The sequence below is a fragment of the Chrysochloris asiatica genome, unplaced genomic scaffold, assembly GCF_000296735.1.
Source record: "Chrysochloris asiatica unplaced genomic scaffold, ChrAsi1.0 scaffold00116, whole genome shotgun sequence".
Classification (NCBI taxonomy): Eukaryota; Metazoa; Chordata; class Mammalia; order Afrosoricida; family Chrysochloridae; genus Chrysochloris; species Chrysochloris asiatica.
In genome coordinates this window covers 9,495,199-9,496,262 of record NW_006408634.1, presented here as the reverse complement: position 1 = coordinate 9,496,262, position 1,064 = coordinate 9,495,199, and positions in this window count along the sequence as shown.

Sequence of the window (1,064 nt, the reverse complement as noted above, 5' to 3'; positions counted from 1 at the left end):
ACTCGACAGCTCTTAACAACAATAACAAGGAGTAAGGAGCCCTGGTGTGGCACTGTAGGATAATGTACTGGACCACAAGGTCAGTTTGAACTGCAAGGTCGGCCGTTCAAACTGACCAGCCACTCCTTGGAAACGCTATACAGAATCACTAAGTGAGAACGGATTTGACAGCATTTAACAACAACAAAGAATAGGTGTGGCACTTTAGGATAAAGCACTAGACCACAAGGTCAGTGGTTCAAATTCACCAATCGCTCTGCAGAGATGCTATGCAGGGTCACTATGAGTTGGAACTGACTGGATAGGAGTCATTTTCTTGTCAGCTGTGAGTTCTGTGAGACATTGTCTTGTATTGCAGAACCCCAGGACATGAGGGAGGGGAGGAATGATGGTTGAGATCAAGGATTATGGAGAGGCATGACATTGAAATGCTCCTAGCCTCTAAGAAGCTTTCTGGCTGTACTTTTTCCAACACAGATTTGTTGGTTCTTTTGACAGTTCATGGTACTTTCAGTATTCTTCTCCAACCCTATTGCTCCAATGCATCAATTTTTCTATGGTCTTCCTTATTCACTGTCCAATTTTCATATGCATATGAGGCTATTGAAAATAACCATGGCTTGGGTCAGGTGCACTCACCTTAGTCCTTAAACTGACATCTTTGCCCTTAAATGCTTGAAAATGGTTGTGTGCTGCAGATTTGCCTAATGCAACACATCATTTGATTTCTTGACTGCTGCTTCCATGAGTGTTGATGGTGGATCCCAGCAAAATGATTTTTCTCCAGTTCTCATGATTTTATTTTTTATTCCAGTCATGAGGACTTTTGTTTTCTTTACATTGAGGTGCAATCCATACCTAAGGCTGTGGTCTTTGATCTTCATCAGTAAGCATTTTAAGTCCTCTTTGCTTTCAGCAAACAAGGTTGTATCATCAGTATATCACAGGTTGTTTATGGAGGAAGACATGAGTCTTCCTCCAATCCTGATGGTATGTTCTTCATACAATCCAGCTTTTTAGATTATTTGCTCAGCATACAGATTGAATAAATATGGTGAAAGAAT